The sequence below is a fragment of the Cricetulus griseus genome, chromosome 3, assembly GCF_003668045.3.
Source record: "Cricetulus griseus strain 17A/GY chromosome 3, alternate assembly CriGri-PICRH-1.0, whole genome shotgun sequence".
NCBI lineage: Eukaryota > Metazoa > Chordata > Mammalia > Rodentia > Cricetidae > Cricetulus > Cricetulus griseus.
In genome coordinates, this window is record NC_048596.1 from 222156707 (window position 1) to 222170643 (window position 13937).

Below are 13937 nucleotides of genomic sequence, written 5' to 3' on the forward strand. Positions count from 1 at the left end.
TTATCTATATGCCATACTTTCTGCCACTGAGTGCTCTTCCTGCTAGGGCTCCAGGCTCTTCTGTGCATTCACCGTCTAACCAGTGGTTTTCGAAACAAGCATCTAGGTGCAGGATCTGAGTGCTGGGTGCTTGATCTCGGTGTGGGTGTACTCCTAGTGCTCTACGGTCACACTCTACAGTGACAGTTGTGTACCTCAATTCTGTGAATCCCCTGCAGCAGCACCACTGGAGGGTGACAGATACCTGGTCGAAGAGTGCCTGATCTAAAGGTTTCTGTCTGTTCTTAGACACTCCAGAGTACCATTTAGTCCCAGAATTGTCAGACTTTATTCATTCTCCTTGAGGATGGTCATTTTCCTGGAACATGCTGTGTGGTGTGGCAATGAGGGAACAGAACCTTTGTATTTATTTGGTTTCAATTGAACCACACAATTGTATGAACCACACAATTTGGAAACTAGAAAGCATTGTAAACTGAAGCAATGAATAGGCAGAAAGGGACAGTGACCAGTCCTCAGAAATGTAAGCAAAACTTGAAGCCCAGGGGCGTCCTTCTGCCTTAGTGAAACATCGGTAGCTCTCAAGAGCCAAAGTGTCAGTGTTCTTGGCTTTGCTGCCAAGGTACCTCCACTTCAGTGACTCAGCTCTGCCATTGCAGCAGGTAGGTGGCCAGAGACAACAAAGCTAAAGGAGTGTGGTCGGGAACCAAGGACTCTATTTGCAAAAACAGCAAGCCTTCCAGATTTGCCCACAGGCTATCACTTACCCATTCAGTTCTAATGAAAGTACAAATTCATTAAGCAAGTGGGTATTCTGTATTCTCGCAAGACACACCCACCACGATGGTGCTTCCAGGGCTGCACAGCCACTTCTTCAGGGGCCATCGGAAGGCTGGGCTGCTGTCATCTTCCCTAGCCCTGAAAACAGTCTATCCACATGTGTGTGGCACACTGTGGCTCCCCCCTCAACCCAAGTGGCCAATTTTTAATCTAGGTAAAATTTGGCATAGTATTTAAAATTCATACCCTAGAGGGGGAACAGAGGGGAAACAAGAGAGGATAATGGTGTGGGAATATTATCAAAGTATATTATATACATGTCTGAGAATGCATAATCAAACCTATCGTTTATTTTATTATTATTATTGTTGTTGTTGTTGTTATTGTTATTACTTTGGTTTTTCCAGACAAGGTTTCTCTGTATAACAGAGCCCTGGCTGTTCTGGAACTTGATTTGTAAACTAGGCTGGCCTTGAACTCACAGAGATCTGCCTGCCTCTGCCTCCTGAGTGCTGGAATTAAAGGTATGTGCCACTACACCCAGCCAAACCTCCTATTGAAAGACCTCCAGACCCCTAAGGGCCTCAGGATCCCAAGGAGCCCCAAGACTCAGAAACCAGACCAAGAGCTGCAAAAGCAAGAGGGTTTATTGAACGAATGCACATTCGGGTGTCAGCAATATCGGGGAAGCTGCACACCCCAGCAAGGGTTACAGGCTCCTTATTTAGGAAAACCCCACAGATCAGCATACAGGCAAGGGGCACAAAGTGATTGATTACAAAGTATGATCTCATGTTAGAGTGGTCACCCAGGTGTGACCTGCTTTTCTGCAAAGGAAAAAACCACAGAACGTACCCTGGAAAGTCCTTGATTGTCTGTTGGCCAGCCAGGTGTGACCCAAAGAGGGTTGTCTTGGCGATTGCCCACGTCTAAACCATAGGATGTGCCCGGGGTTGGGGCCAACTTCCTTGTAATGGGCCAAGGCCCGTGGGAAACTTTTTCTCTCTGTGAACTAAAGTCTTTTAAAACTTTTTCTCTCAGCAAACTAAAATATTTCACTATTTTGTACAATTAATACATACCAATAAAGAAGGCTCCTATAAGATTTTACACTTTTTTTTTTAGATTTATTTATTTATTATGTATACAGTCTTCTGCCTACATGCCAGCAGAGGGTACCAGATCTCATTCAAGGTGGTTCTGAGCCACCATGTGGTTGCCGGGAATTGAACTCAGGACCTCTGAAAGAACAGTCAGCGCTCTTAACCGCTGTGCCATCTCTCCAGCCCCAGATTTTACACTTTGTAAACCAGAGAAGTTTTCATATTATTTTATGTTAAGTTGAAATCTAAAATGACAAGTATCAGATAGCTGCGTGGGGACATATACATATATACACAGCTCTTTTGTAACATGGGATGCCTGGTCACAGTGAGCATTCTCTCCCAGACGAACTGAGTGGAGTTTTCCAAGTTTCTAGGAAATAATTCCAACTTAATTTTCTCTTCCAAAGATAAAATATACACTATCCTTCCTCCCTTCCTGCACCCCAAGAAACAAAGGGCATCATCTGACAACTTCCTATGAAATTATGAAAGGTTGATTCTGGTCCCATATCTTCTCACAGCAAACATCAGCTTGCTACTAGACTGACTTGATACCACACTCAGGGTGGCTCTCTGGCGTGCTCTCTCCCTCTCCCTCTCCCTCTCCCTCCCCCAATCCCCACCCTCTCTCTCTAGGATCTCCACTAGATGTGGCATGCAGTAGAGAAAATCTTATAGAAGCCAATGGAACCCTCGATCTCCTACCTCACTGTACTCTCGGCTGTCTGTCATCAGTTTTTGTGTGTACATAACGTCAAATTTTTTTGCTTTTAATGTAACTGTAAATATTTGCTTTTGGAAAGTTACTGTTTTATGATAAAATGCAGTTCTCTCCTCAATTTAAACATTTTTTTTTAAAGACACTTGGTTTAGTCTCCCTACCTATGAACAGTTTAACATTAAGGGTTAATTTTTATGCTGTTTGGTAATTGGCCAAGTGTAGTATTTCTTAAGATTTAGCATTACTTTTAACAGCCAACATATAATACAAGTAACTACAATACTTCATACCTATGTGATTTTCAAGTTGTATTAGATGGACAGGAAGGACTTTACCTTTGTCTTTTGGCCATTAGGTGGGTTAGTTTTCTGTATATTGCATAGCATTACACATTTATGTCTATTTGTTTCAAGGCAATATTTTTTTCTGGGGCAGGGGGGGGTGCTGAGGACAAATGATAGAATCATATGTGTACAATGTATGCCTTTTCCTTCATGCAGAGTTTTGACAATGTTTTTAGTTTGTATTTTACACATTCACAAATCATGGCTCCTTGTTGTATGATCTGGCCTCCTCAATGCCTGGTGATTTTATTTTATTTTTTAAAGTTGTCGTATCTGACTCAATACAATAATGTCATCTTAAATTTTTGCCCCTTATTTGAATACCACAGCTACAAGCAAATACTTTGTTAAAATTGTTATATTCAGAATAAATATGGATATAGCATTGATTGTCCACCTGCAAGCTCTATAACAATTTACTGTAGCTTGATGCTTAGCCAATTTTTAAGCTAGGAATTCAACATATACGATATAGGGGATGTTGGAGGTGGCGTGAGGACACTCAGCCACATTAACAACTTGGAAAAAAAGAGAAGCAAATGGCGATGTTACAGTAAATTCTCAGGTTAACCTTTCAGTTACAAAAACATCTATTTTGAATTTGTAAATATTTTAACTGTTTGATTAAGGCATGTGCTAATCTATTCTTTGACTCCTGTTAGGTAGAATGAAAATTTAAAGCCATAATGGTAAAAGATGGCATACTGATTGTAAAATAAACAGACAATAATATTGATGTTTTGTATCTTTCATAATATAATTTTTCTAACTTCAATAAAACCACTGGACTTATATATTCATGTCCTATTAAGCCCATGTTTCATTAGAAGTACACTTTATAATATTTAATTTACATTGCCTTCCTGATATGCTTGTCTAAATGTGTTGAAATATAAGTATTAGATGCTGATGGTAGACTGACAGTTAAATAAAGTTCCTAACCCTGCTTTTAATGGAAAAAAAAAAAAGAAGGCTCATCCCTGGTATTTCTGAAGTGTTGCTTGTAACCCAAAAAGGACTTACTCTGTTGTGTGCTGGAAGATGACCAGACATTCCTCAATTCCAACTGGATCCAACAGTCAGAACAACAGAAACGAACCTTGACCATGAGAAAACTTTGAGGGCAGGCTGTCAGGGGCACAAGGATGTCATACGGGAGGCCAAAACAGGGACAAAATGGGTTGGTGGCTAAGGAGATTGATAAGGTGGCTATTCCCTGTCCCAACCTGGGATGATGGCTCTGGAGTCAAAGTCATAGGGATAAGATCTACTGGATGGATATGAGCCACATACTGTCTACAGGGTGCTGAGGAGTTGGGGTGGTGGTAAGGGGAGGTCCTTTCTTTCTTTCTTTCTTTCTTTCTTTCTTTCTTTCTTTCTTTCTTTTTTCTCTTAAGACAGGTTCTCAAATATCCTAGGCTGGCCTCAGAATTGTTGTGACCTTGAACTTGAGATCCTTCAGTCTCTCCTCTCCAATGCTGGAATTGCAGCTTTGTACCACCATGCTTGGTTGATGTGGTGTGAGGGATGGGACCCAGGGCTTCCTGAATTCTAGATAAGCACTCTGGGTTACAGCCCAGCCCAGTTCTTCCATTTCTGTGATCCAAGAGGCCACCATCTATCTCAAGACCATACATCATGGTGGAATAAAGATTGACCCAGATCAAGGTCACACTGCAAAGAGGAAGAGGACTGGCAAAAATGGCACTGTCCCTTGCAATACTCATAGGACATTCAGGCCCACAGCTGAGCTTTACAGTCGGTCTTCCCATTCCAAAATGCTGAAGGGAAGCAAGGCCCTCTAAGGGCCAACAAGTTTTCTCTGAGCAGACACCACTCTCCTAATCCCCACTCAGATAATCTCTCTTAGCTTCCTAGTGACACACTCTGGTCACCTGGCATCAGGTTAACCTCTGGGACCCAGCTTGTAGTAACACAGTCTGGAGTGCACCACACCTTGTGAATAAAAGTTTTTAAATGGAAAAGAAAAGGTCAGAGAGCCCTGCACAGATAAGGGCCAGGTGTTTATTTTGAATATTCATGCATGTTTTAGATCTTGATACCAGTGGTTTTCTTACTGTTTCGGGTGGTGAAAAATGATGATGTTCAAGAGCCAAGTTCCTGATTTACACATGGACCAGTTTTCTGTGCCTGCCCTAGCAAATTACCAGAAGCACGAGAGGCTAAAACTACACATTTGTTTTCTCAGTTCCGAGACAGGAAGTCGCAGTTTGAACTGTTGGCTGGTTCCTTGTGAGGTTTCTGTTGTGGTTTCAATGTGATGTGATCCCTGTAGGTGTACCTTATTTGAACACTTGATCCCCAGCTAATGGGGGGATGCACCTTTAAGAGGTAGAGCCTCTGTCTTAGTCAGTGCTCTATTGCTGTGAAGAGATACCATGACCAAGGCAACTCTTACAAAGGAAAACATTTAATTGGGGCTGGTTTACAGCTTCAGAGGTTTAGTCAATTATCATCATCATGGCAGGAAGTTTGGTGGTGTGCAGGCAAACATGGTGCTAGAGAACCAAGAGTTCTACACCAGGATCCACAGGCAACAAAAAAGACAAAAAAAGACTCTGGGTCTAGCTTGTGCTTTGAAACTTCAAAGCCCATCCTCCCCCCATGGACACACTCCATCAAACAAGACCACACCTACTCTGTGTGTCTGTCCACATTTCCTCTTTTTATGAGGGCACAGTCATATCATTTTATTTGGGGGTTTATTTACCTTAACAAGCTCTTTGTTGTCATTATTATTACTATTGAGACAGGGTCTCTTTGTATAACCCTGGCTGGCCCAGACTTGCTATTTAGATTAAGTTGGCCTCAACTTGATTCCCTCTGCCTCTGTCTCCCGGTTGGTGGGATGTGTGTGCTGTAATACATGGACTACAAACTCTTTAAAGTTCTACCCCTGAATGCAGTGAGGTTCTAGGGATGTGGAGTGAATAGTTTTAGAGGACACAATTCAGGATGTGGCATACCCTTTTGGAGTTTTGAAGCAGTTTCGGGAGCCTCTGGGCTTTCTGGAACTGTTAGCCTCTGACTATCATGGAATTGTTGGCCTCTGGGCCGTCATGGAATTGTTAGCCCCTGGCTGTCATGGATATCAGCTCACTAGGAATATGCTGCCAGCTAGGAAAAGGAAAATCAAAGCTCCCAACAATGCTCCATTTTGTTCCTTTTTTCATTACTGTATCTAAAATGTCAGAGGGACCAGCTTAAAGGAAGAAATTATCTACTTTGGTTCTTCCATTTCAGAGTGTGCCCAGTACACTCTGATTATTAGATAACATATCTCTCTAAAAACACAGTCATCTAAGCCTCAGAAGATGGCCAGCCTGCTCTACAGAGCAAGTTCCAGGACAGCCAGGGCCACACAAAGAAACCCTGTCTCAAAAAATAAAATAAAATAAAATAAAAAAGAATTGCATTAGGTAAATGTATGAAAATTGCATACTGAAATATATTACTGTATATAAGTGATACATGCTAATAAAGTATTTTTTTTTAAAACTGCAAAACAGAAAAGCCATAATTTATTTTTTAAGAACACCTGGACTACATGCATAGTGTGTTGACCTGATTGTTATTGGGACTGTTTACCTTGTTCAATTCTCGTTTCTTGAAAGGAGTGTGGAAAGCTCAGCCCTGTGAGAGGGAAGAAAAATAATGAAAGGTTTTGAGACGAGGATTTCATAAAGGGCAAAGCCAGCCTGAGGAAATGGGCCTAGACTGTCCAAATGTTGAGGGACCAGAAACATGTTTGTACATTCCTGGCATGCCTCTGACCAGTCTCAGAGTCTTGGTGCCAACCATCTCAAAGATGTCCCCACTCCCCCAAACAAGCTCCCTTTCATACCTCCTCTCACAGAAGACTTGCCTTGCACAAGCCCTCACTCACTCACCTAGTTAACACAAGCTGTTCACAGTCCCCCATTCATGCATTTCCTCGTTTGTTTGTGGGTACACCACACACCAGCTCCCAGCCTGGTTCCCTCTGCTTTGCTTGGCCACAGCCACCCCCTCCCCCCCACTTCTCCAGCTTCTACCCAACATCTCCAGTCTCCACATTAATCTCCACTAGCACTGTTGGAACCCCTGGGAGAAACAGAACTGAATAAGGCCTGGCTTGTGCTCCAAGAGCTGAGTGTTTTGGCGAAGGGGTTGGGGCAACCCCATAAAAATCCTCTGCCCAGAGAAAGACAGGCTGTAGAAGTGAGTAGAAGGAAAGTGTGCAAACGGGGAAGAAGAAGCAGGGCACTAGGAAAGGAAGATGGAGGTGCGGAAAGAGGCATTGAAAAGAAGGCTTTGGGGCTGGAGAGATGGCTCAGCGGTTAAGAGCACTGACTGCTCTTCCAGAGGTCCTGAGTTCAATTCCCAGCAACCACATGGTGGCTCACAACCATCTGTAATGAAATCTTTGTGCTCTCTTCTGAAATGGAGGCAGAACAGTGTATACATAACAAATAAATAAATCTTTATTAAAAAAAATAAGAAAAGAAGGCACAACTGTTGAGGATTTTTCTAGAGAAGGTTGTTCACCGAAGCATGCAGAGAAGGAGAATTCACAGGCATGGGCAGAGTATGATGTTCCAGAGAGCAGAGGACAGGACAGTCATGAGGTTGGAGAGCACACAGAGAGAGTTTAATAAAAATCCTGTCATGTCATGCCAAGTAAAGAAACTATGTTCAGCTAGGTGTGGCAGAACATGTCTTTAATCCCAGCACAAGGGAGGCAGGGGCAGGGGCAGGGGCAGGCAGGGGCAGGGGCAGGGGCAGGGGCAGGGGCAGCAGATCTCTCAGTTGGAGGCTGACCTGGTTTTCATAGCAAGTTTCAGGCCAGTCAAGGCCACATTGAGACCCTGTGGGAAAAGCAGATGTCCAGCAGTGATAGAAAAGCCAGGTAGCTTTTACTTTTTACTGGAATTCTAATCCATCCTGGTAAATTTTATATTATCTCTATTTCCCTTCAAATTTCTGAATCTTTAAAAAAGGGATTTATTTATTATTTATTCAGCATTTTTGTTCATGTACAAGTTTGACATGTACCATGTGGGTGCAGAGTCCATGAAGGACGGAAGTAGGCATGGGAACTGGAGCTACAAGTGGTTATGAGCTGCCACATAAGCAATGGGAGCCCAACCAAGGTCTTCCATAAGAGTGGCAAGTGCTGAGCCCCATTCATCAAGGAAGTAAAACCCTCCCAGCATATCTGCTGTTTATGTATATGAAGGATCTGAAAAGAAAGACCCTAGGACCTTGGCACTTGCAGTTTCATTCAATAGACTTGCAGTAAAAATTCAAGGACTAAGGGGGAACTATGTCTAATTTCTAACTGTTAAAACATATCCTGTCCTTGTATGTTAAAAAAATGGCTAGTAGTGGCCTTAAATTCACTACTGTATTTGGAGTCCACTAGTTTTACCATGTAGCCATTTTACTTAAAATGTTAATGCTTATTGTAGGCAGATTTTTCTTTCCTATTTGCCAGTTCCCAAATAACTGATATGGGAACTCAATATTAATTATAAATGCTCAGCCAATAGTTCAGGCTTATTACTAACTAGCTCTTACAACTTAACCCATATTTCTTTTTTTAAAAAAGATTTGTTTCATTTTTTAAAAAAAAATATTTATTTACTTATTTATTTATTATGTATACAGTATTCTGTCTGCATGTATCCCTGCAGGCCAGAAGAGGGCACCAGATCTCATTATGGATGGTTATGAGCCACCATGTGGTTTCTGGGTATTGAACCTGAGACCTCTGAAGGAGCAGCCAGTGCTAACCTCTGAGTCATCTCTCCAACCCACATATTTCTTATCTAAGTTCTACCACCTGGTTCATGGCTTGTTACCTCATTTCATACATGTCCTGTTTCCTCTGTCTGGCTAGTGACTCCTCTGACTCTGTTTCTTCCCAGAATTCTCCTAGTCTGGCTCTCCTGCCCCAATCTCTCTTGCCCAGCTATAGGCCAGTCGGCTCTTTATTAACCAATGAGAATAATGCATATTTCGGTGTAAAAGATTGTTCCACAACAACCTATGATATGTCTGAAAGTATTTATAATAATTTAAACTCAAAACAAAACTGTGGATGTCAATCCATATTGTGGAGTCAGAGAATGGATTCTCAAAAGTTGTCTTCTGGCCTTCCCATACCTGAGCCATGGTATACACATGCCCATCCACACACTTGTGTGTGTGCACATACCAAACAATAAATAAAATAAAATAAAATAAAAAATTCAAAGACCTTCATTTCTGTTTTCACTTACATATACATATAGCAAGGAAATGGTTGTCCAAGCTTTCAAGATGTCGGAACTGTGAGACATGGAATCTGAAGAATTATCATAATTTTGTGAAAGCCATGGAATTCTTGCCACTTGATCTCTTGGACAAACTGGAAAGGAGAAGGGCAGTGAATGATGGTCAGGGAAGAGAAGCAGTCACTGTCAGGCCAGGCAGTGATAAGGATGATCCTTGGAGCTCTGGTCTTGCTGGAGAGAAAAGAAGCAGAAAGTGGCTGGGATACAACTCGGAAGTTGCAAGGCACGCTCTCTCTAAGTAAGATGCCCTTTGACCTCTAATAGGAGAAAAGAATCAGAAGTCATCAGGGGTCGGAGTCATCAATTTCCAATCTCCTTGGTTCTCTAGGTCCACTATGACTTCACCAGACAGAGCCTCTATACAAGGCTGGCCTTCAAAGCTATGCCCAGGAGGAGAAGAGTAGGTTCTGTGTTTTTTCCTTCACTTGGCATGGCTCATCCAGGCCCAGGCTTCCTTCTTGCTGGATTTAGCTGAAACACAGTCAAAGCTCAGAGCATAAGCCATACATTCATAGATTCCTGGAAGGCCAGGGGCTAGTCCGTTAGGCAGATGTTTCTTACCCACAGACCAGATTTATGTGCTCCTCTGTGGCTCTGCCAACAGTCCTTTCCTGTCTAGTCTCCATAAATTCTATCATGAGACCAGAAAGCAGGCCTGTTTCTGAGGGAGGAAGAGAGGGATGGAGGAAGGGAGAGAGAGAGAGAGAGAGAGAGAGAGAGAGAGAGAGAGAGAGAGAGAGAGAGAGAGGGAACATTTCTAATAAATGCATGTTCTTCTCTCTAGTGGGTGTAGCACAGTGTGCCCCTTGGTCCTTTATTTTGTTTCCAATTTTGCATTTTCATAGATAAAGATGCTCTCAACTTGCTTGTGCATGGATCTTTGTAAAGAGATGAGATGTTGATGGGGCTGGGAGTAGAATTTCAGGATGGGAAGCAAGAAGAGACAGGAAACATATAGGACAAGCTCGGGAGCAATAATACAACTCTGTGAATTCAGAGAAAAGTTAAAGAATATTTCCTTGGCATAGGACAAGCACTTAGCATCTCAAGTCAAGCCTCTCTGTGGGCACAGCAGTTTTCTGGAAGGCTGGGCCAAGCATCACCCTTCAGGTACTGGGCTATGGTGAAGTGAGGTTGGAGACAGCAGTTGAAGGCATTGTGACAGGGCTCAGGCAAGTAGCTACTGATGGACTAAAAGGATTGAGGGTAGAGGTAGTATACATTGATCATAGGTCTGTATGCCTACTAATGGATATACTACAACAGGTCTATCTTCTCAGCCCTTTTAAAAAATATATTGAGACAGAGTCTTATTAAGTTGCCCTAATTTAACCTCCCACGGTTGGCTGGAATCACAGGTCTGTGCTATCGTGCCAGGCATGGAAGTATCTTGATATTGGAATAACTGTGTAGTCGTAACAGTGCTTATAGTGATGGTTAGTTTGATTGTTAATTTGGCACAACCTAGAGTCTCCTGGAAGACAGTCTCAGTGAGGGACTATCTGTATCTGCTGTGGTCAGGTTGTCTTTTCACAGCAATACAACACTGATTAAGACAGAGGATCTACTTCTTAAATGCTCCCACCACAAAAAAAAAAAATAGCGGGGGACCAAGTGTTCAGGTAAGGTGCACCTACAGGGATCACAGTGCATTGAAACCACAACAGAAACCTCACAAGAACCAGCCAACACTGTGAACTCAGACTTCTTGCCTCAAGAGCTGAGAAAGCAAATGTGTAGATTAAGTCTCTCAAGCTTGTGGTGAGTGTCTTTATTTCTCTCTGCTCTTGACTGTGGATGTGACTAGCTGTTTCGGGCTCTGGCACTGACTTCCCTAAAATGATGGATTATACAGTGGAATCATGGACTAAAAGAAACACTTTCTCCCCTAAGTTGCTTTGTGTCAGGATATTTAACCACAATAATAGACATGGGTGGAGGACATTCTGTGAGGACAGGTATGTACACACTCCATGGTGCTGGGCATTGGCACTTAGGGAAAATGGATGGCTTTCACAGAAAAAGGGCACTGGGCAGGAGTTGGAAATGTCCCGACGCACGGAGCTCCCATGTTCCACTCACGTGTGTCAACACAGTCAGCTCTGGGAGGCCTTCAAATAAACTGATTAAAAAAATTACAACCTGTCTTTATTACAATTTGAGTCTTATAAGCAGGCGTTCCCATTTGTGTTCACGATGCTCCCTTACCATAGCTCCTATGGCTGGGGAAGGAGGAAAGATGATCATCTCTTTCCAGACAGGGCTCAATTCTGGAAACTCCCTGGTTCCAAGTATCACAAATTCCTCTTGTGATACAATGCATACTTCGCCTCTTTAAATAGAGGTCAGAATTAGACCATCAAGAATGAGGTAAAATGAGGCCAGATGTGGTGGTGCACACTTTTAGTCACAGCACTCAGGAGGCAGAGGCAGGTGCATATCTGTGCCAGCCTGGTCTACAGAGTGAGTTCCAGTACAGTCAGGGCTATAGAGAGAGGCCCTCTGTAAAGAAAAAAGAATAAAGGAAAATGAAAGTATACCAAGAATGGTTGACATTAAGAACAGACAAGACTTAGCCAGGCAGTGGTGGCACAAGCCTCTTTAATCCCAGCACTAGGGAGGCAGAGGCAGGCAGATCTCTGTGAGTTCGAGACCAGCCTGGTCTACAGAGCTATTTTCAGGACAGGCCCCAAAAGCTACAGAGAAACCCTGTTTTGAAAAACAAAACAAAACACAAAACACAACAAAAGAACCGACAAGACTTTCTGGGTCTGGATTACCTCACTCAGGATGTTTATTTTTCTACTTCCATCCATTTGCCTGCAAATTTCGAGATGTCTTTGTGTTTTACCATTGTGTAAATGTACCACATTTTCTTTATCCATTCTTTTGTTGAGGGGCATCTAGGTTGTTTCAGTACACATAAAACAATAACAAACTGCAGGTAAATTGAGCCAATTACTCCCTAGACAATATACATTGTATTGGAAAATGTAAGTAATCTAGAGATGACCTGAAGTATATGGGAGCCAGGCATCATGATGCAGGCCTATAATCACTGCATTTGGGAAGCTTAGACTATGGGATTATGAGTTCAAAGTCAGCCTGGACTACTGAGTGAGTTCAAGGTCAGTTTGATATACATAGCAAGACAATGTTTCAAAAAACAAGCAAAATGAAGTGCATAAAGAATGAGCATAGGCTGTATGCATGTATGGTATCACTGTCACATAAGGGGCCTGAGCCCTTTGGCTGCCCACAGGTACCACTGTCATATAAGGGGCCTGAGCCCTTTGGCTGTCCACAGGGAGGCCTGGAACTCACTCCCCTCAGTGGGGGAGAACCTATCTTCTAAAGTGAATGCTTCATGAAAAGGCAAATTGGGGGCTTTGAGGCAAAAAGAGATTGCTTAAAGTTTGGCTAAACTGGGGGCATGTTAAGGGCGTCTTGATGGCCCCTTTGTGCAGTCCTTCTTAAGTACACCCCCAAATTCATTCCTGCTGTTTGAGAAGGACCTTGTCCACAGGGACATATGGATGTGGAGCTCTCAGGCCCCTGTATGCGTGCCTTCTCATGAAGAGCCCATTGAGATGAACACATGAATGTTCCCTTTTTATGCTCTTAGGCAACGGTATTTTCACTGACCGATTCAATAAACATTTACGAGGCAGCTAGGCTGTGCCAGGTGGTATGCTAGGCATGAGCCAGGTGGAAATTCCCCTCAAAGAGACCTCAAAGCACCAAAAGGGACAGAAGAGTAAGATGGATGAATAAATGAAACCTTTAGATATGAGAGTTCTTCAAAATACTAACCATAATGTTGTCCTGGGATCCAGACACCCCCCGAGAGAAATGAAAGCATGTACTGGCACAAACGCCCATACACAAAGTTCACATTCACACTATTCAGAGTGAGCAAATGGTAGAGATAATGTATTGAACTAATGGACAAACATACCCTACCCTATTCAGTATTAGTCCTCAATGAAAAGAAATGAAGTTCTAATTCATGTCACACCATGAATAAACCTGGAAAACATTTTGCCAAGTGAAAAAAGTCAGGCACAGAATACCACATGTTGTATGAATCTATTCAGTGGAAATGTCTAGACTGGGCAAATCTATAGTCATAGAGCATGAATGAGAGGCTGCCTTGGGGTTGAGGAAAATGGATAAATGGCCACTAATTATATAGGGGTTCCTTTTAAAGATCCAAAGTGAAGTTAATTGGTTGCCCCGTTTTGTGAATAGACTGAAAACTGTTGTGTTGTGCCCTTTAAATGGGTGAATTATATGGCCCATGAATTCCATCCAGCTTGTCACAATGGGGGCTGCAGAGATGGCTCAGTGGTTAAGAACACTTGCTGCTCAAACACGAAGACTGAAGTTCAGATCCCAGCACCACCATTGGGCAGCTCACAGATACCTATAACCTACAGGCATGGTATTACATGCCTATAGTTCCAGCACTAAGGAGTCAGAGGCAGGTGGATCTCTATGAGTTTGAGGTCAGCTTGATCTACATAGCCTGTTCCAGGCCAGCCAATGCTGCATAGTGAGACCCTGTTTCAATAAAACTAAAAAACAAACAAAACCTCTAAATGTCTGTGACACCAGCTCTAAGAATCTGATGCCCTATTCTGAACCC